This window comes from Lemur catta, chromosome 1, assembly GCF_020740605.2.
Source record: "Lemur catta isolate mLemCat1 chromosome 1, mLemCat1.pri, whole genome shotgun sequence".
Taxonomy (NCBI): Eukaryota; Metazoa; Chordata; class Mammalia; order Primates; family Lemuridae; genus Lemur; species Lemur catta.
Window position 1 is genome coordinate 138,023,568 of NC_059128.1, and position 22,680 is coordinate 138,046,247.

General features: G+C 41.3%; 1 protein-coding gene and 1 non-coding gene across 2 annotated transcripts in view; both read right to left on the reverse strand.

The window, feature by feature from the left end:
- The window catches only part of CCNY (cyclin Y), a 120,650-nt gene that overhangs the window by 95,562 nt on the left and 2,408 nt on the right, over nucleotides 1–22,680 (reverse strand). The gene's annotated exons all lie outside the window — the stretch shown is intronic.
- Nucleotides 14,999–15,102, reverse strand: LOC123631201. Its single transcript, XR_006733066.1, has one exon. It is a non-coding gene; the product is annotated as a U6 spliceosomal RNA (small nuclear RNA).

Genomic DNA, 22,680 nt, shown 5'->3' on the forward strand with positions numbered 1-22,680 from the left:
CTGAGAAATCTTCCTCACTGCCTCAAGAATAAAGCTCAAATGCCCCGGCCTTCCACATGGCCTTGGCCAACATCTCCAATCTTCTCTCTTCACATCTGCACGAATTAATTACTCTCTGAAAGACTTGCTGCAAATTCAGTTTACTCAAGCAACAGCTGCTGGGCACCCACTGCATGCCACTCACTCCAGCACGGTCTGCCCGGCCTCTCTCAGCACCAGCACGCTGCAACGGATGCCGGAATACGAGTCAACAGGACGTACTTGGCATCTGCCCTCACAGACCTCAGAGGCAAGCCTTGCTGGTAACCCTCTCTGTGCCTGGAAGGCACACCCTGTCCTTTTCAGCAAAATGCCACTTAGACTCCCAGGCTCAGCAGGAGTCCTGCCCCTCCCACCAATTCTTCCCATGGTCTTCCTCCTCCCCTGACATGGGTCATGCAGCCTGGAGCACTCCAGGACACTACCCAACATGCTTCCACCAGCACATTAAACTCAGCAATGGATGGAGAACATGGCACAGTGCCAGGACTCAACAACAGGTCCTCAAGGAACATCCACCCATTTGCCTCTTCCACCTTCTTACAGAATTCATAAAGATTTCCTGTTTTGTAACTTTTCATTACATATCTTGTTTCTCACATAAACTCTCCATTCCCATCTTCACACAGCCTTGCATTTTGCATATGTCCAGCACTTGCTAAAAGAAAACACATTTTCACCATCGATTCTAGAGCTTGGGGACTTTGTCTCCTTGCCAGCAGCCAGCCATGAACTGCCCCAGATTAACTTTTTAGTACAGATCTATTCCCACCACAATTTTAAAACTGTTTTTTAAAAAGTGCAGGTCACTTTCTTTCAAGAAGCCTCTGAACTTGAGACCTTTCTCAAAACTAAGACGGCATCCTAACAAAAGTGTGAGAGAAAAGAGGCCTCCTTTTGTCCCAAATTTCAAATAAGCACCAATTTTCAATGGCAGCCTGGAAGCAGACAGTTGGCGACACCCAGCAGATCAGCCCAGCCTCATGAAAAACTCACCACTGTGCTCAGACAGAGCCTTCGGTATCAGAAAGGGCCCCGCACTGATGCCCAGGGCAGGAACACAAGAGCCCCTGTTCTGCGGTCAGTGAAGACAGGGCAGGGGGGCCCTGGACTTGCTGTCCCAGGAACCGGTTTCTCTATTAAACCGCACAACAGGCAGCATGATGCAGACCCGCAGGCAGAGAGAACACTGGTGGGAACTCCCGGAAGACCTGCCAAAGGAGCAAACCCCACCCCAGGGAGGCCCCTTTCAGACCAACCTCCCCCAGCCCATGTCAACCCAAGAAAGCCAAGTATGAAATACAACACATTCAGGGCTACTCAGCATAAAGAGCAAACAAAAGATTTATGAGTGTGCAAATGCCACCTTAAAGATGCCTCTGTGTCAACACACACCCCCTAAAGTGTTTCTCACTGGGATTAACAGCCTGTCACAAACTCCAATTTAGAGGGTAAACTGGTACGGCGGCCGGGGGGGGGGGGGGCACTTTGGGAATGTGCATTAAACAAACAGCCACCACAAAACCCCAAGCATACACCTACCCTTTGACTTGGCAATTCTATTCCTTAGGAATTTCCTAGGCAACAAAGCAAAGATGTAGCCCCAAAATGTATGTGCATGATCAGTCTTCTCAGGATTTTATGTAATATAAAAACTCGAAAAAGGATAAATAGGAGCTTAGGTAAGTAAATGATTACATATCCACAAAATAGAATACTACACAGTCATTAAAAATGATGAGCTAGGAGAAGTATTCACTGACATGGGAAAGTTTGTGTGAAAAAAATTTAGGTTTTAAAATGGTACCCAAAAAGGACCTCTCACAAAAGGTGCCCCAAAAGCAAGGATTCAATATGGTAGCATTGTTTCCATAACAGGTCAATTAAAACCCTTTAATGGAAAATGTTATATTGGAACAATAGACAATATAGTTACCCTGTAAATGTCTGTGTCCATTCTCTTCTGTTGTTGTTGTTGTTGTTGTCGTCGTTGTTGTTGTTGTTGTTGAGACAGGGTCCCACTATGTTGACTGGGCTAGAGTGCAGTGGCATCATCATAGCTCACTGCAACCTCAAACTCCTGGGCTCAAGTGATCCTCCTGCCTCAGCCTCCAGAGTAGCTGAGACTATAGGCATGTACCACCATGCCTGGCTAATTTGTTCTATTTTTAGTAGAAATGGGGTCTCACTCTTGCCCAGGCTGATCTCAAACTCCTGACCTCAAATGACCCTCCTGCCTCGGTCTCCCCGAGTGCTAGGATTACAAGTGTGAGCCACCTTGCCCAGCCCCATTCCCTTCTTTCACACTCAAACTGGCATTCCAGGTAGACCATTCAAGGAACTAGCAATGGAAGCCCTAGATCTGTGCTATCTGATATGAGAGCCAACAGCCACATGAGGCTATCTAAATCTATTCTTTAAAATTAAATATATGAGCAACAGTGAGACCTGTCTCTACTAAAATTATAAAAACTTAGCCAGACGTGGTGGCACATGCCTGTAGTCCCAGCTGTTCAGGGGGCTGAGGCAGGAGGATCGCTTGAGCCCAGGAGTTTGAGGTTGCTATGGTTTAGGCTGACGCCATGGCACTCTACCCAGGGCAACAGAGTAAGACTCTGTCTCAAAATAAATAAATTAATTAAATTAAATAAAAATTAAAATTCAGTTCCTCAGTCATACTAGCTACATTTCAAGTGCTCAACAGCTACATGTGGCTAGTGCCTGACATGCTGGACAGCATAGACGTGGAACACTTCTAGCATCACACAAAGCTCTATTAAGACAGTACTGCCCTGGAACAAAAGGAAAAGGTAGGTTCAAAAAGGATAAAATAGGGTGTTAACTAAAAAAGAATGGAGTGCAGCCCAAGTGTCCAGTTACTGTCCAAAATGAGCTATAGCATGGGCCTAGGGAGAGCAACTGCTATAATAAAAATTCTTGGACTCATTCATCTCCTGTTAATACAGGTAGCACTAATAATTTATAATAAACATAAATTAAGTAAGCATCTATGTGCTATCCTTGAAAGCTGAAATCCACAAACCTTACACTTAGTCCAATGGCACTGCCACTGCACAAAGAAGATCTGTACTATTCTTTGTAAATGAATTCAGAGCCAGTTCATTTATCAACAAACACACATGCACAAACTCATTTCTGAAATTTAGATCCAAATCAGAATTTAAAAGTTTGATCACTCTACTTACACATGAAGCCCCAAATCACATGCTGTTGTTTCCAAAATAAAAGAATCTAATTTATTCTCAAAAGACAAAATGATTGCCACCATCTCATCAAGAAAACAAATGTGTAACAAGCCAAAATGAAATTCTGTGATATTTTTAGAAAGCCAGTCACCTCACTTTAGAAGTATTTAGTGTGTATATATATGCAAATTGATATCTGTGCATGTATTTAGCACAGAGACACATAACACAGAAAAAAAGAGTGAGTCTGCATTTACTAAACACACTGTAACACAGCATCTTTATCCTCACGAGCACCAACTCCCAATTTTTCAGGTTAATGAAAAGGAACAAAGAATGCAACCATCCAAACAGAAGAAAATCTCTGCCCATTCCTATGACACACAAATCATTTCTCTTTAGTTTTGTGATACATTAATAATTTTGTAGCTGATGAATTAGTCTAATCGTTTTTAACTTATTTTGAAATAATTTTCAGACAACAGAAGAACTATAAAAATAATTTAGAGACTTTCATACATCCTTCACCCAGCTTCCTCTAAGTAGGAAGTACAGCTGTAGCACAATTTTCAAAACCAAGAAATTAACATTGGTATAATATATTAACTAAAGATTTTATTTATATAACTAATCATTTTCTTTTTATCTAATATTATACTTAGTTGGCAATTTCTAGGCATATAAAAATTAAATAGAGGTAAAAGAGAAGTGACAATCTCAAAACTCAGCAAAATTAACCAAAAACATCTCAATTTGCAACAGGTAATCTAGTAGCAGGTAATCTGGACATTAACAATACACAAATAAGGGATTATTTTAGCTTTGGTTACGTATTCTGCAGTTTTTTATTTTTGATGTTCAACATTTTGTCAATTGGTAGTAGGAAGCACAAAAATCTCTCCTCATTTTAATTTTGGAAAAGGAAGCATAGAAGGAATGAATCCAGGTTTTGTTTGACTTTAAGAAACTAAGGTTGCAGTAAAAACGGCAATGACTTTTTTAAAGACACGAAGCAAGTCTTTATATCATGAGGACAACTTAAACATAAATATGTATAAACACTTTCCTCTCTAGCCAAGTACCAAATTTATGTTACTCTTACTTTCTCTCAATTTCAAATGTCCTCCAGGAAAGATAACCTATCTTATTTATACTCCATAAACCTCACCAGCTCAATAAACATTCCCAGGTAAGTTTGAGATAGGACTGATTGTTAAGTACAAAGCCCAGTGATACAAATCTTTCACCTGCATTTGGAATTTTCCACCTTCCAAAGTCCTAAAGTCCAAAGTTCAAGAAGATGCAAAATACATTTGTGTAACTCCACTGATAGTTAAACAAATCCTAATTGGTTAGTTTCAAAAGCATATACAGGGTGGTCTTGGACTTAAACCACCACTAGGAGAATGCAAAAGAGAAAATTTCCACACACTGACAAGGGCCCAAATCTCACTTAGAACCTTTCCCCAAATCAGATGTCTACAGCCTTTGCTTTGGTGAAGACCTCTATTTGTAAAAGAAGATGGTTTTTAAGCTGTAATAATTTTAAGAAAGAGCTACTTGGCTAATCTATAAAGAACTCAAATTTCTGAAAAAATACTAAAAGGATAGCTGGAAAAAATGAAGTATGAAAACATACAATTCACACAAGTGAAATGCTTAAGGTAAATAATATTCCTATTAAAGCCAACTTTCACAGGAGACTTCAAATCTCTTTAGAAATACTTTAGGAATACATCATCTCTTAATATTTTACAGTGCTATGAACATGAACTCAAAGAGCATCCTACTGGTTTATCTGCCTTCTGCCACACAATATTTTTAAATTAAATATATAACATTAATTTTAACTAATTTTAAAACATATGTCTAGTGGTCAGAAAGCAGCCCTTTGATAGATCTAATGACATGTGGGACAAATAGCTCGTAAAATTCAGTTAAGTTTCTATACTCGCATTGATGTAGACCAACGTTACCTAGAAAAACTTAAAGACAGGAATACTCAAGAAGAAACTTTCAATAAACCTGACCACTTCAATTTCACTCCTGCTCGCCTCTTTTCTTGTTCAGATGGATGGTGAATTATGGGTGAAAGGGCCAAAAGACCAGAAATCATATGAAAAATAAGATCACAGGACCCCAACCCACCATGAGCTACTGTAAACACATGTTCTCATCAAGTAAACTGACTATAAATCTGGATCCTTCCATCATCTCTTTGATACCAATTTGAGGATCAGAACATTCAGATCTTTTTGCGTTACTGGAATTAGAAGAGAAAATTACCTTCTTAACAGAAATATATTAAAATAAATTCTGGAAACACCAATTATCCCTTAACATTGAGAAAGATTGTATAAACCTGTCCAAACCCAAAATTCTTACCCTCTCCCTCCTCCGAGTCAATTCTTTCTCCTCCCTTCTTCATTTCCATCCACGGTAAGGGCATTCACCCAGCCACCCTGCCTCCAAAGACTCAGGGTCAACTCTGAATCCGCCCTCTCTGCAGCTTCACACACAAAATTAAATCGCAGCTTTCCCCCGTTCTTTCAACAATGATTTCATACCTACTCAGTGCCAGGCAGGCAGGGAATACAAAGACCTTTAAAAGCTTTTGCTCTGACTGCAGCAGTCTTTGCATGTTCAGATGTCTGGGTGGGGGCAGGGGAGGCAGCAGCACCAGGTTGCCTCAGCAACTCCTCACAATCCTACTGCAGAATCTACACTCAGAACCTACATCGCTGACCTCACTGGCTCCAATCTTTCCCCACTCCGTCTGGTTCCTGTATCTCCAGCATATCAATCTTCCCGGGGCCACTTGGATCAGGGGAGTTTACCACCCAAAGACCTGGTGCTCCCTCACTTGGCATTCAGGGCCCTTCACCACATAGACCCATTAGTCTGCAATAAGCCCAGGCCTTGTCTGACTTTCCTCCTGACAAGGAGACTCCCAGACTTTCTGCTCTGAGAAAAGTGCCTCTGTTCACCATGACCCAAGTAAATCCTGTACTTTTTCACCAGATTATTTACAGGTATTACTTTTAAAATAAGAGAAAAACAAAATTATAAAGTCATATTTACAGCATGCTCCCAATTATGAAAGAAACATACATGCACATGTATGTACATAAATACACATATCTGAGAGAAAAGGAATCAATGAATAAACAGATAAATAAATACCTGCATTTTGGTAAATTTCCACCACATAAGTTTGATTTCTGATGCACAGACATATAGTTTTTAATTTTCTTTAAGCTATACATTGTATATAATTATATACAGATATACCATTAGGGTATTCTTGAATATATTTATATTAATATAAAAATACTAGTGTAAAATATTAAAGAACAGGCATTGGTCTCATGATTATAAGTGTTTTTTTCTATATACTTTTCTAAATTTTCTACAATGAACATATTACCTCTATAATCAAGGAAGGAAACAATAAATATTGCCTTTTATTAAAAAATAAAAGTTAATTTCTAAATTCCTATTATTCATTTTGGCCTCATAAAATACATATGATATAGTATTCCAACATGTTGATCAATTTTATTCACATCACATTTAACATTAAGTGACCACACAGATTCACCGAAAATTAAGATTTCAAAACACAGAAGTCCTTCTAGCAATTCCACTTTTGAGTATACACCCAAAAGAATCAAAAGCAGGGACTCAAACAAATGTTTGTACACCCTTGTTCACAGCGACATTATTCACAATAGTCAAACAGTGGAAGGAACCCAAAGTTCATCAACAGATGAGTGGATAAACAAAATGTGTAATATGCACACCATGAAACATTAGTCTTAAAAAGGGAGCAAATTCTGATACACGCAAAAACGTGGATGAAAACTTGAGGACATTATGCAAAGTGAAATAAGCCAGTCACAAAAGACAAATACTGGCCGGGCGTAGTGGCTCACACCTGTAATCCTAGCACTCTGGGAGGCCGAGGCTCATGGATTGTTTGAGCTCAGGAGTTCGAGATCAGCCTGAGCAAGATCGAGACCCCGTCTCTACTAAAATTAGAAAGAAATTATACGGACAACTAAAAATATATATAGAAAAAATTACCCGGGCATGGTGGCACATGCCTGTAGTCCCAGCTACTAGGGAGGCTGAGGCAGGAGGATCGCTTGAGCCCAGGAGTTTGAGGTTGCTGTGAGCTAGGCTGATGCCACAGCACTCTTCCCAGGATAACAGAGCAACACTCTGTCTCCAAAAAAAAAAAAGAGAAGGTAATCTTTACCTGTGAGCTGGATGAAGGAGACTGTTAGTTGCCAAAATTAACCTTTCCAACTTCATTTGTTCATACGTGCAGTGTAGCCTTCTCTCTCTCTCTGCTGAATCCCCCCACCCTTGAGAGTAGAGACATGCTCCCTCCTACTCTCCTGTCATTCTTTCCAGCTCCGGGTAGAATGCTTTATGTACTGGCAGCACTCAATAAATATCATTGACCATCTCACATACTGTTTTGTCCCTAAGCTATAAACAGATAAGCTGCTGCTCTTTGATTTCATAGAAACAGCAAGCAACATCAAATGAGCTTAAAAAAAATAAATGAGACTCGCTTAAGGTCACATTTTCAGGCATCATGATTGACTATGGATGTCACTGTGATGTTCGGTAAAGGAAAATATTACATCCATATTTCTTAAGGGGTAAAAAAGTACTCTTTTTCCAAACTAAGAGAAAAATGATTCTAAAAAGCAAATATCCTGCCAGAAATTAAAGCAGCACTCAAGGAATGATGAGGACATATCAAAATATCACAGCTTGAAGAGGAACCGGTTTGAAGAGGCTCCCCACCAGCCAAATTTCAGATGATTTGTGCAACAAAAAATAAGAATAGATGACAACTCACTGAATGAAATTAAGAATCCATGACCCCATACCAGTAAATATACAAGTGGTGAGAAAGGAGAGCTCTTCCTCACAACAAGATGCCCACTAAAAAATAGAGGAGCTAAAAAATCATCACTGGATACTAAAACCAGTGAGGGAAAGTTTGATAAGACATAAGATATTTACACATGCTCAATCTTTCCACAAGTTACTTATTAATGACAAAGGGAAAAACAGCAACGTTACACAGAAGAAACCTGGAAGGCACCGCACCTTACCCAGTGATCAAAGCTAACGTCACAAATGCTGGGATAAACAAACAACACATGCCTCTTGGCTTCTGCGGTATTCCGCCAAAAACGCATAATCTGAATTCAATCAAGAGGAAATATCAGACAAACCCAAAGTGAGGGATATTTTACAAGATGACAGACCTGTGCTCTTTAGAAATGCCAAGGTCAAGCAGCGCAAGGAAATGTCTGCTAGACGTTACATGGATGCAGCACTTCTATTCATTCAGGTATTTACTAAAATGTCCTAGGTGCTAAGTACTGTGCTAGGTGATGGGCAAGACGGGCACAGTCCCCATCCTCATGGAGTTTATGCCCTGGGGTACAGGAGAAACACACAAGAAATAGGCAAACGAAGATAATTTCAGGCTTTGGCAAACGTTATCTAATAAAGGTAAAGTGACTCCAGTAAAGGGCAAGGGCCTCCTCTACCCGAGAGGGGATGGGCCACCCCCTCTGGATTGTGTTCTTAGGGAAAGACCCTTAAGGAGGTGACACAGCCTGCCCAGGAGTTAGCCCAGGAACCATCTCTGGGGAGAATTGCAAAGCAGAAGAACTAACGTGCGTGCGTACAGACCCTGAGACAGGGACAAAGTTGGCAGCGTGAGAAACACCGAGGGGCCCTTGTGGCTAGAGCCACTGTGAGAAAGGTGGTTTATGCAGCAGGCAGGGGACAACATGGATGACTGGAGGCCACGGGGAGGAGTTTGTGCTTTACTTTAACCACAACAGAAGCCAAGTAGGGGTTATAAGCAGGGCAGTGACATGATCCACTTCACATCTGTTAAGGGGAGAGAGACAGGATTATAAGAAAGAACAGATTAGAGAAAATGGATTGCAGGAAGCAATTAATATCATAATAAGAAGCTAAAGAAACTTGTTGCATCATCCCCGAGATCTCTGCAACTGCAAAACACAGTCTTTTTCCCCCTACCAGGTTCTAACCATAAACAGCAGCATTGCTGCCAAACCTAAATCCACAACGGTGGAGCATCGTACTAGAAATATGTTAATAGGTTAAGAAGTGGATGCAGATTTTGCCGAAGGAGCAGCAGCCAGCAAATCTTGTTGGGATCCGCAGAAGCACTTTTTCCATCCCCACCTCCTCCTTCCCCAACACCACCTGCCCAGCTTCCTCCACCCATACACTACACCACCATGCAGGGGCCCACAAAGGCTGTTAACAGAACCAGCTCCCACATGCTCCCACATGGCAACTCCCAGAGACCACTGCACCAGTCTCAACTTGTAAAATTTTAACCAACAATGCAACATCTTGAGATTAAGATGTACAAACTTAAGTATTTACCACACACTAATATGCTTTCATTGCTGCTACCACTGGACTGTTCAAATCCAACTCCAAGAACAAAAGTCAAAACTAGGAACTATGCAACTGGTGGACTGTCTTTAAGTTTTACAGAATTAGTCTTCTCACTTATCTACAAAGCAAAAAGAAAAATACCTCCAAGAAAGGCTCTCAGTTTCTACTTTTAGAATATAAAATTTCTTGCAGCAAAGCCAGAGTGTGCGTCATTTAAAAATGCTATGGAAATAAACAAGCATCCAAAAATGTCAATAAAAACCTTTCCTGCATCTTTACAATATATTGAAATCAATTAAAGACAAAAGCAAAACCCTACGAAATCACTAAATGGGCAGATTTGGAACAGATATGGCCATTTCATTTCAGGTTACATAAACTGCTAAAAAAAAAAAAATAATAACCTAAGATGAGAAAGCTGACAGATGTTCACAGTGTAAGAACATTTTTTAAAATGTGGATAAACCTGTAATTTATAAAGGGCAACTTAAGAGAGAGAGAAACAGCAATTATAATGACCAATAAGTTTTCCAGTTTTCAAGTTATCAAAAGTCTCAAAAGTGTTTTTAAAAATTTCTTAATACAAATAACCTTGCCCTTCCGCTTTTCAAAAATGTTTGCTAACTTAGCCCCAACTTTAGTTTTACCTAAATTAATTCATTTTAGTTCTACTACATTAATAATATGTATTTAAGAAAATGATAATTTGTAAGTGTTCTTCTCACTAGCCCCCTCCAATCCCATCTCCTGTACACACGCCCACGGCACATAGGAGTGGATGCCTGCAGTCACATCCATCCCCCCAACCACAACCCTGCCCCCACCGCTGACCACAGCTTTCACAGCGGAGGCCATCCTATGAGCTGGGCTGAGTAAACTCAATCTTCTCTCCTGGGACACTGGGATTCTGCTCAGTCTTTTGCAGTCTTAGAACCAAGGATGGTGGGGTGGCCACTTTCCACCATGTATAGACAAAAGTAAGCTATTCTATAAAGATTTATAGAAAAATAAATTTGTCACACAGAGAAACAGACTGAGATTGGTAAGAGAATTTAATACTAAGATACTGAAGGAGACAAGCTGCCTTTGTTCCTACAGACTCCAATTCCCCATGAGACTGTTATTTTCCTTACCCCTGCTCTCCACAAAAAATCCTCATATACAAGAACTCTTCTCTCCCTCACTCCCCATCCATTTTGCTGAAGTCAGTTTATGTGGACTTCTACTACTTACAACCAACAGAATCTCAATCAATGCTTGTCACAGGCAGCCTTGAAGATGGCCCCCAGCACAGCTGCTGATATTCACTCTTGCATAATCATCCCCATGAGTGCAGTGGGCTTTAGTGACTTGATTCTAACAAACAGCAGTGATGGGATGTCATTTCTGAGCTTAAGTTATAAAAAGACTGACTATGGCTTCCATTTTGGGGGTCTCTCTTGCTCTCTCTTGATCACTTCGTCTGGGGGAAGCCAGCTGCCTTACTGAGACAGGCCCGATGGAGAGGCCCACGTGGCAAGGAACTGAGCTCCAGTCCACACTCAGCGAGCACCTGATGCCTGCAATAGCTGTGTAAGGGAGCTAGGAAAGCAGTTGAGCCTTGTAATGACAACAGCCTGACTATAATCTCATGAGACACCCTGAGCCAGAGGCTCCTAGCTCAGCTATACCCAGAGCCCTGACCAACAAAAACCGGCAGATAATAAATGTGGTTGTTTTAAGCTAGTAAATAATAGGGTAATTCTTTACACAGCTTGATAACTAATACAATTCTCTAAGATATAATTCTTACTCAGGTTAACATCACATTTAAAAATAACATTAAGTTGGGTCAATTTCTTTTTGGAAAAATTCAACCTTGCCATGAGAATTGGCTTAAAAGAAGCACGGTGTGTTGCAATAAAAGGCTCTGACCCCAATATCAGAAGACATGCTCTCAGACTGAGAGCTGCCACGAACTAGCTGTGGGACGCAGAGGAGCAGCTCCTCTTAGCAGCTCAGGTCTTATCTGTGAAATGAAAATCTCTGTGGTACTGGATGGTATGAACATTCTATGATTCTTCGAAGGCTAGCGTCTCATGCTCCACAAAAATAGCTATCCTTTTCACAGTTCTGAAGACATCTATTCTGTCTTCCATATTAAAACTGAGTGGGCTGGGCTTGGTGGCTCACGCCTGTAATCCTAGCACTCTGGGAGGCTGAGGCTAGAGGATCTTTGAGCTCAGGCATTCTGAGACCAGCCTGAACAAGAGACAGACCCCATCTCTACTAAAAATAGAAAAATTAGCCAGGCATGGTGGTGCACACCGATAGTCCCAGCTACTCAGGAAGCTGAGGCAGGAGGATCACTTGAGCTCAGGAGTTTGAGGTTGCAGTGAGCTATGATGACACCACTGCACTCTAGGCTGGGTGACAGAGTGATGATATCCTGTCTCAAAAAAAAAAGAAAAAAAAATTTGAGTAATCATTTTCCAGAATCCAGAGTATATGAAAAATATACAGGAAACTGCCCTCCAGTGCTCATCCATTATTATGAAATCTCTTTTCCAACAAACGTCCTCTTAATGAGGATAACTCATTAAATAAGATGTTTGGGGACTAAGCCACCATCAAGTTCAACTGAACTACTTACTGACTTCAAAACAGACATTTGCCCAATCCGCCCGGATCTTTCAGAAGCAGATTCCCCTCTGCCAGTAGCGACCTTGCTGCCTCTGCCCCACGCCACCCCTCTCGCCCTCCCACATCCCCCACCACCCAGGGCTCTGGCAATCCCCTGGTCTCCCTTCTACCTCCATACATGGTACTATAATCGCTTATTTGCACCTGTCTCCCCTAACAGATCATTAAATCCTTAAGCGCAAGGTCCACGTAATATCGATCTTTGCATTCCCAGCACCCAGCAAGGACCCTGGAACTAAAAGCTTGGACTGCCCAGTTTGTCAACTTACTGAGGAACTGAATATAGAACTCCCACGGGGGGCAACAAATTCTCATAGGTCTAGAAACTGTCCCCCTGCTCAGGGCTGGCATATCTGTGGACCACCTACAATGGCCGTGGCTGTAGTCCTTGTCATCACAGGCACTGGTAATTCTGCCTCAGCCAACACTTGCCTACCAAATTCCACCCTCTCTACAACAACAACTCTGTGGTTGAAAAGAATACATTCTAGAAACACTTCTAGGGGATGTAGCCACTTTTGCAATAGTTCTTCAGCCACAGCCACCCCACACAGTAACCCCACCATCAGCATTAAGTCATTTTCAAGTTAAAAAACAGTTAACAAGAGACATGTATTCTGGATAAAGGACTCAGTGGAATGAAGCAAGAGAATTGAAGACCAAAACATCATATACCAATCATCTTAAAATAGTACCTGAAAACCTGATAAATCATTCACACACTCTGAAGCAAACACGGCTAACATACTGCTCCTACCACGAAATGGGTAAACAAGACCACCAAACCGCACAATGAGAAATGGCTCCATAGATTGTTAGGCACTGAGGTGCAGAACCGGTCTTTATTAAGAGAATATAATTTCAAGTTCATTACAAATATCATATATATAAACACACACACATATAAAATACCCTAGTAATTAGCTAGTTACCCATTCACCAAAAGAGGTCCTCTGAGGGTACCTTATAAAAAACACTTTTGTTAATCTTGTCCCAGTGGTTTTAGATTCTTAAAATATTCTATAATCATAATTTTCCATTTCAGGATTACATCCCTGGTCCCCACAAACTGCTAAGCACCCACTATATAAGCAGTATAAAATATGTTTTGACATATTTTCATTTTGTACAAATAGACTTTCCAGACCATTTGCATCTGAAAAACAGCTGAAAGAACTAAAGAATATATTGAACCTCAGTAAGGCTAGACCTTCCCTGAGAGACCTCATATGTCATGGAATCAGGCATATATTGGGATTGTTTAAACTTCAGATTCGCTCCAAAAATAATACTTACAGTCACTTTTGAGGACCTCAGAATACAGAAAGGGCAACCAAATTTTGGCCTCACTTGATCTAGAGAGTTCATCCTCCGTGTCACTTCCAGATGTGTCACATGAGCAAGGAGAGGTTTGTTCTCTTAACTCCAAATAATGTTCCTAATTGGTTCTGCACACACTGACGGCTCCGACATTCAGAGTGTGCCCATCACTTGGTCTTCCCATCTTTCTAGCAGGGGCCCTTTAATCCCATGGTAATGGCCTGGGCAATCCAGTCTCCCTCTGTGCTCCGTAACAGCAGTGTTGGAAACCACCTTTTTAATGAATAGCTGTTCTTTTCTAATAATAACTTTCCTAACAAATGGTAGGTGTTATACGGGCACAGGAGGAGTTAACTAAACACTTTTGAACCTCAAGCTTTTGGAAAACATCTTCAAGAATCACTTCCAACTGTATACTTATAAACATGCTTACTTCTAAGGGACTGACATTTTTGGTTCAAATATTCTTAGAGGCAATGTTTAATTAGCAGGAATACTATGTCACCACATTCTTTGGAGCTTCCTTCACCTAGGCAAGCTGCAAATCAAGATCTCAATTTTTAAACCTCTATTTTGGGAAACCCACACTGCCATTTCCTCAGTCTAGCAATGGGGTGCTGGAGTAAAGAAACTGACTCTTTAAATAATTTAAATGGTCTCATCCCTAACTATGTGCAACACTGCAACACAGTAAGGGTTTTTTTTTTCCTCCCTAAAAGTTTTCTACTAAATATGTCCTTGACTACTAGACCCTTGAAGCAAACATCCCTTCTGCTCAGCACCTGCCTCAGGGGGCCACGTCTTCATGCTGCAGCTGATGAGATTTCAAATGGTCCACAAAACTACAAACTGCACTGAGCATTCAAATCAAGCTAAAGCTACAAACTGTCAGGCAATGTAGGCAAATCAGAGCTTTACAAATTCTTAACTGTCATTCCATTTCTAAACAGGCTCTCAAAAGGAAAGTCCACTGTATTAATAAAATATGAGGCATACACACAGAGAACTAGCAGATGTTAAAACTGAAATAACAAATAAAATTGCTGGCTAAAAGAAGCAAAATTTACCACCCTTTCAGTATGATAAAGTATACCAAAAAGGAAGGAAAAAAAGAAAAAGGTGTAAGGGGAAAAAAATTAAGTGAATTATGAATTTGAGTTAAAGAGATTATACAACTTGCAAGCACACACAGAAAGCTATCCCACCATCCAGTGTCAGAACTGCGGCAAGGTCTTTTCTGTTAACACTACTGCTTAGAACATAATGTTAGTTCTTTTTTTTTTTTTTTTTTAATTTTCATTTTCATGTCATCCTTGCACAGGGGCCAGGCTAATCTTCTCTGTATCGTTCCCATTTTAGTATTACGTGCTGCCCAAGCGAGCACCATAATGTGAGTTCTAACAAGTTAAAATGAATAATGCAGCCCTCTGCAAAGCTGAGGAGCAGGGGTGGGGCATCACTCACATCAAAGGATGAAGTTAATGGTGCCCCTGGAGCTATGCACCCTAGAGTCCCTGAAGTCCTCCCTGAGGCCTTGTATGCCCAAAAGGGACAAATGCAAAGAAAGCAGAACTATTAGGAAGTTACTAAGTTTCCCTTTCTTTCACCTTGACTCTTAGAGCCCGTAGCTCAATGATTCTCAAGGAGAGCAGACAAGTTGCCGCCTCATATGAAATATCATTTGGCAACATCTGGAGACATTTTTTATTGTCATGACTTGGGGGGCCAGTGCTGCTATTGCTGCTGGCATCTAGTGGGTAGAGGTGGGATGCCACTGAATATCCTACAATGGACAGGCAGCCCCCCACCAACTCCAACAAAGAATTATCTCACCCAAAATGTCAATGGTACTGAGGCTGAAAAACCCTGCTGTAGCTTCCTTAAAAGCTCCCAGCTACTCGGGAGGCTGAGGCAGGAGGATTGCTTGAGCCCAGGAGTTTGAGGTTGCTGTGAGCTAGGCTGATGTCACAGGACTCTAGCCAGGGCAACAGAGTGAGACTCCGTCTCAAAAAAAAAAAAAAAAAAACTTACTATAAGAACCAGAGATAATTTAAAGGACAATTATGATTATACTTACTGGAACAGCAATAATTTCACTTAAAATGCTAAAAGTCAATTAAACAATCCTGAAATTATGTAATCATTACCAGATAGAATTCCAAATTTAGAGTGAAATCCTTTCTTCAGAAGCAAAAAATAGACCTCTTATCCTACCCATGCATTAAGTCCTTTACTTAGTGTTAAATTTGCAGTGTGAGACAAGGAGTTTACCAAATATTATATAAACAAAATACCTTTAATAACTCCTTTTTTTCCTTTTTGCCAAGAACAGAAGCGTCCATGCACAGAAAAAAACTTGCGTCTAAAATGTTTTAAGCAATACATTCACAGTTTTGAAACATATAAACCCCCACGCAGAGTACTTCCTATTCATCCCTCACAGAGTCAGGAGGTCTATAATCAGAGGTCTATAATCAGAGGTGTCCAAAATAGAAGTGACTTGCATTTCACCACCCAACTAAGATTTCTGCATGGCTCACAAAGCAAACTGGCACAGACGTAATCGTAGTTGCTAACAATTCTCTTTACTGTGCCCAGCTGTATTTCTCTTGGTACCAGGAGCCAGCTGACATGTCTACAGATGCGGGTACATCTCTGCTGAGCAAGCCACTCGCATTCACCCAGTGAAGCCCCATTATACATTCCCCAATAGGGAATAACGGTCACAAAATAATGAACCAGGAATTGAAATTACACATCCTAGGTAATGGGTCTATAGAGTAATAGAACTGGGTTTAAATAAGTTTTGTTGTTGTTTTTTTTTAAAAGAAATAGGGTCTGTGTTGCCCAGGCTGGACTCAAACTCCTGGGCTCAAGCAATCTTCTTGCCTCAGCTTCCCACGGGGCAAGGACTACAGGCTCAAGCCACCATGCCCAGCAGGTTGAAATAATTTTTAATGCAAGTAGTATAACCATGGGAGACTAGACACTTAGTCCAGAAAAACCTTACCGTTGCCCAAACATTTTAGAACTTCTGTTATGAAACTGCCCTTCAGACCATTTTTAAGCCATACTGGAAAACAAAACAACCAAAAAAAGTTTCTATACAAACTCAAAACTAATGTATAGAATGCTGGTACTCTAACAAAGATGAGGAAAAAAGATTTCAAGGTTTTTCATTTCTGTATTTGAAAAGCAACCTTCCTGGCAAGGAAGGTGACACAGCAGCTAAGAGGGCAGTAGTTTGGAGTTGACCAACCCTTCAGATGACCTCTCATCAGCGTCACCAAGAGACTTCCCAGGCAAAACCTCATGGGTCTTTGGGTTCTGCCATCTGTGTGCTGTCAGACTGACACGCTCAATTTTAGCTTTAGCACACCCGTCTCTCCAGGCTGGCAGACAGCAAAGAAAGGCCCTAGAAGAAGTAAAGGAAGAGAAACGTAACAATAGCTACAAGCAGCCGAGAAGGGAGAGGATATCTTCTGAGCTCCCTCACCTGTGGCTCTAGCCAGTCAAGACTCTTTCCTAAAGAAATGGGCACAAACAGCTGCTTGAGCCTATTTTTTCTCAGTCCACCAACTCTCCTTTATTGCAAGCAGTATTTTAATATAAGAAAGCACATTTACATATGCCTCAAAACCCTTTCCTTTGAAGAATTTAAAAAAAAAAAAAAGAAGCAGCCCTGGCATCAGCTTCCATCTAAGGGTTCAAGCTGACATGCCCAGGAATGTGGCTCTCGTGACACAGTCAGCAGACTGCCTGGGTGGGCTCGGCTTTCCCCCAGAGTCAGGGAAAGCTTTTTCAAATATTTATCCCACTGCTCCTTCACGGCATCACTGTGAGATTTTGGAAAGATGCAACCTAGAAGAGCAATGAATGCTAGAAAAAGTAGTATTTCTACTCCAAATTCTACAGCCAGCAAGCTTCCCCTCAAAGGTCATACAGCTCTATATAACCTTGCGCTCCCCTGCTCTGAAATTCCAGCTCTGCTTAGGGACTGCCTTGTGTCCTGCGCTGATGTCTTTCTTAGGATGAGCCCCTTGGGCCTCTAGCTTCTCTGGCTATGGAGACTGCAAACACAATTGCCTGTAGATCTCAGAGCACACTTCACCTTTAATACAAGAAAATCATTATGAGTGCCATGTTCATAATGGCTTATGTTCATCCAGTGCTTTTTGGTTTATTAAGCATTTTGGCCTCATTTTGATCCTTACAAAGGTACTTCAGCATGCAAGTCAAGGCAGTATTTTTAAGCACTTTTTTCAAGTGGAAGAGGAGAGCAAGGCTCAGCAGGGCAGAGGCCCCACAGCAGCAGCACAGCTGCACTGGAATGCAGGTCCTCCGATTACCAGGCTGTGCTGCTCTCTGCCCAGGAGCACACCCCACACAGCCCCTGCCAAGAGCCCTCTCTCAGCTGACCCTCCCTCAGCCTCGCCTCCGTTCTTCAGGAAAGATAGGCGAGAACAACGCTGGGTCTCAGAGCAGAGAAGAAATGGTCTCCTGACCAAGACACCAAGCAACAAACCACTCAACATTCACAATGATAAGAAGTGCTGCAGGGAAAGTGCGCTCTCTCTCTCCCTTCTTCCAGCTGCGGAAGATGACACTGACAGTAGGAGAGGGGCTTACGCCAACTGCCATTGCTGCAGACTGACCGTTCCTGCCTCAACGTTGAACCGTGAAAGGATTCGGACTTTGAAGTATGATAAGTATGAGATTGTCAATAACCCTCTTGTAAAAAATAACAAACACTGTTGCCTTAAAGTAAGTCCAACATGATACACTTGGAGCTAAATCTCCGACCCTGTGTGATTAAAAATGAATTTCAGGCCGGGCGCAGTGGCTCACACCTGTAATCCTAGCACTCTGGGAGGCCGAGGCGGGTGGATCACTTGAGGTCAGGAGTTCGAGACCAGCCTGAGCAAGAGCGAGACCCCCGTCTCTACTAAAAATAGAAAGAAATTATCTGCCCAACTAAAAATATATATAGAAAAAAAAATTAGCCGGGCATGATGGCGCATGCCTGTAGTCCCAGCTACTTGGGAGGCTGAGGCAGTAGGATCGCTTAAGCCCAGGAGTTTGAGGTTGCTGTGAGCTAGGCTGACGCCATGGCACTCACTCCAACCCGGGCAACAGAGCGAGACTCTGTCTCAAAAAAAAAAAAAAAATGAATTTCAAAGCTGTTCACATACCCTGCCTTCTTAGTATTTTTTTTTTTCTTTTTGGTTCTCTTACCTTTCCTGGCTAGGAATAAATTTAATCTTTGCATTAGTTTTCTCTAGCCAGAAATGTAAAAGCAAGACAATCAGTGTTGTAGAAGAGGGTGAGAAAATCTACCATTCCACAAAATTATTTAGTCTTCACTCTTCTCAAAAAGCAGGCAGCAAAGTAAAAATCCTAATTGCAAAGTATTTCTAGGAAAAAGCACATAGGCAATGGCTGTGAATCTCTCATAAAACAAAGTGGGCTGAGCCAGGCACCAGGAGGCTCGGATTCTAGACATGGATCATTCCCTAATTAGCTGTCACAGGGCAGTTGAGGCATGGAGGCAAGTGACAGAAGACTGAATTCCAACTGCCACTAACAAGCTGTGGAACCTTCAGCAGATTTCTTAACTTTTAAGGCTCAATTTCTCTACCTGTAGAATGGGGAGAGAGAGGTGAAGACTAAGAAAGATAATACAGGCCAAGTAATTAGCACCATTCTTGGCCCAAAGCTAACACAGTAAATTCTACTACCGTGTCCATGATCTGCATGAGCTGGGCAAGAGACGGTGCCCCTTTGAGATTCAGTCTTTCACCTACAAATTGGGAGTGGGGGAACAAACAACGCCCTGATATTAAACAACAGAGGAAAATAGGAAAAGTAAGTAGAAAATGGGTCATGGAGCCACCGTCAGTGCTTCGGAGAATGGCTCTCTTGGCAAATATTTAAACTGAACCTTTCCACACTGCTTACTAATACGAAGCTAGTCCATGCTTGGTCGGAGTGTCTTCGCACACCTTGCAGGCAACGAGGCTAATAAATCTTAGCCTGGAAAGAAAGTCCACAGGAATGTTTTGCCCACTGGGGCAGGTAAGGCTAATGTGGGACTAAGACTCAAGAAACGAGCACCAAAGAGATGACATTAAATAGGTTGTAGATACCCAAAGAAACCCAGAGCTACGAGGTAAGCTCATACTACGAGAGGTACTTAGATTTTAAATTGCTCCTGTGTCTCCCCACCCTTTTAACAGCAAGTGTACTTTTTCTGGTTATCCCTTTGCTGCTTACAATGACCTCTAAGCTGTAGACTTGGCTGTAACTGTCTCTGGCTGTAGAGACTCCAAATACTGTTTACTGCATCTGCTGTAAAACATTTCACATTTAATAACGGAAAACCAACATGAGTGGCTATGTTCATAATTGCATATGTTCATCTACTACTTCTTGGTTAATTAAGTGTTTGAACCTCATTTTGATCCTTAAGGAGGTAAGGCTACAGCTAAAGTCATCCACTGAAAGAGAAAAGGAAAAAAGACGAAACATAATACAATGTTAAACCGATTTCCATTAGCCATGGCTTCCTTTCAGTTTGATCGGGGTTTTGTTGTTGTTGTTATTGTTGTTATGCTTTTAAACCATTCTTAAGTTTCATTTTTCAGGACTTCACCCTATCTGCTACTTCTCAGGTTAAAACACAAACAAAGCCAAAAAGTTTCACAGCCAATCTTCTTTCATTATGACGAATCTTCTTCTTTCTCTCCTTCCCTCCTGCTTCCCCTCACCCAGTAAATACACAGGGTGATGTTCTCACTTAGATGTCCTTAAATGGCTGGCTTCACTCAACACATTAATTCAACAAATATTTATAGAGTGTCTTCAAGGAATCAGGCACTGTTCTAAGTGCTTGGGTTACTTCAGTGAACAAAACAATAATGTCCTATTACAATTTACATGCTAGTAGGTGGAAGCAGTTATTATTACATGTGTATATACTTATCCAGGGCATCATAAGGGGATATGGAATAAAGAAACAGAAGCACAGATAGACTGTACCCTAGGACTGTTTGAGGGTGCCAGGAGGGATGTTAAATGAGATGACTGGGAAGGCCTCCCTGAAAAAGCGAGACCTGAACTATGACTGGAGGTGGAGCAAGTTAGCCAAGAAGATACACCGAGAACATTTCCAGCAGAGGGACAGAGGAAAGACCTCGGGATGGGACTATGTCTTGCGTGTTCCAGGAAGAGCAGCAAAGGAGGCCAGCGTGGCTGAAATGAGCAAGCTAGTCTGTGAGTTGAGGAGGGCAGGCAGATCACCCAGGGCCCTGAAGTCCACTGTGAGGAAATGCCTTTTATTCAATGTGCAATTAGGAATCGCTGCAGTTTTTGAGCAGAAGAATGATGTGTTAGAGTTTTTAAAAGGATCTCAGCCGGGGCTGCTGTGTTCAGAACAGGCTGGAGCGGGCAAGGGTGAAAGCAGGGAGACCAGGTGGGCTGGTAGAGATGACAGCTGCTTAGATCTTCAGAAGAGCAGCAGAAGGGGTTTTGACAGTGGTCAGATTCTGGATATATTTTGAAGGCAGAGAGCCAAGCTTTCCCAACGGATAAGATACAGAACGCGGAAGAAACCAAGCTGTCAAGGATGACAGGTAAGCTGTAAAGAATAAAGTTGCCATCAATCATTTTGAAGCAAAACCCCAAACTGACACTATGGTACAGCTGTACAAGTATCCTGATTTATTAGTTCTCATCACATTTTAAATTCTCTTTAGTCCATCCCTCCCTTTCTCCTCCCACAGAAATAATCTAATCATGGAAGTCTAGACTGAATAACTGTTACCGACAAGATGAAGCTTCTTTGAGAGACTATGGATATGACTGCAATGACAACAGACACCCTATCCCAGAAGGCAACCCAGACTAGTTAATGTTTGACCGCTAGCCGAGCAATGATGGAAAGTTTCCATTTGCCCTTTATTGGCTGTGTGACTTTGGGCAAGTCATTTCTCTTCTCAATGTTTCATTTCATTGTCTTAAAGTAAGGATAATATCACCTACAGGGCTATCGTGTGTTCTAAATGAATGAATACAAGCCAAGGACTGAGAGCAGCAGCTGGCTCAGAGTAAGCAATATATATGGGCTGCAATTGTTACCGTCATTATTGTTATGTGTTGATGTTATTTCTCAATCTCTGAATGATTTTTATGAGAAATAATACCTAGGGAGCAGATGAATCTAATACAAATTCAGAAACATGAATAATCTAAGAGTAGGTTATACACTGAGTATATACTAAGACACAGTGAGTATAAAGACACATTAAGTTGCCAGTAGGTATCTATTATAGAAGTCTAAATTCACAGTGAAACTGTCACTGAAATTCTACAGGACAAATATTACCCCTTTGTGTGTTTGGGAGTAGGGTGAGGAAAACATGTATATATACATCATATCTCTGCGATTTAAAGCAGCTCCCCTATCAGAGAAGACCCAGAAACTTCTCTGAACCTTTCAATACTCCGTTGCCTGGCACATTTTTCAAGCTATAAGAAACATGGTACTTGAGCACTTTAGCTTTTGATATATACTAGAATCAAGAATTTTTAAGATGTAGTCTTAAAACGTTTGCTAATCATCTGACAGTCAATATAACTCAGAAGTTCAAATACATACAGATACAGATGTATACATGGTCTCTCTGGAAAGTATCCAGCCACTGTTAACACATTTTTCATATTGCATGGCTGGATACTTTCTGGACAGACCTTGTACACATTATTTAAATTTAAACAAATCTGTTCTTTTTTCCCAGCCTCTGATACTGGATCAATTTCTATCAAAAATGTCCCTGAACATCAGAATTTACCCAGCCAGCAATTCCCAAGCCTAGCTGCATCTTGGAATCACCCTGGAGAGCTTTAAATATACACATTAACATCAACACCCGGCCCTAGATTTCTGTTCTCACTGAAACCAATG